Consider the following 354-nt stretch of genomic DNA (forward strand, 5'->3'; position numbering starts at 1 on the left):
TCCTAGCTGATCGCTCAGCATCGGAATCCGTACTGTGAGCACGCAATCGCGCACAGACTTAGAGCATGTGTAGGGACAGCGGGAATTTCGCATCTTGGATAAAACGCTTCATGAAACGGATGATATAGGGGTGGATTGCAACTTACGACTGCGAGAAAAGTCCGCCGTTCATCCGCTGGAGTTGCAATTTGGGCAGGTGACGTGAGGCACGTACGGGGGCGGGTGGCGTGATTGTCGGTGGACGACGTCGTGCGGCGCAGGGACTGGCGTTGGTGCTCTTGTGGTGGACAGTGGATGCAGGCTTTGTGGGTGGGGTCGGGAAACGGGTACTGTGCGCCCATCGCCGTCGTAGTC

The sequence above is a fragment of the Schistocerca nitens genome, chromosome 7, assembly GCF_023898315.1.
Source record: "Schistocerca nitens isolate TAMUIC-IGC-003100 chromosome 7, iqSchNite1.1, whole genome shotgun sequence".
Taxonomy (NCBI): Eukaryota; Metazoa; Arthropoda; class Insecta; order Orthoptera; family Acrididae; genus Schistocerca; species Schistocerca nitens.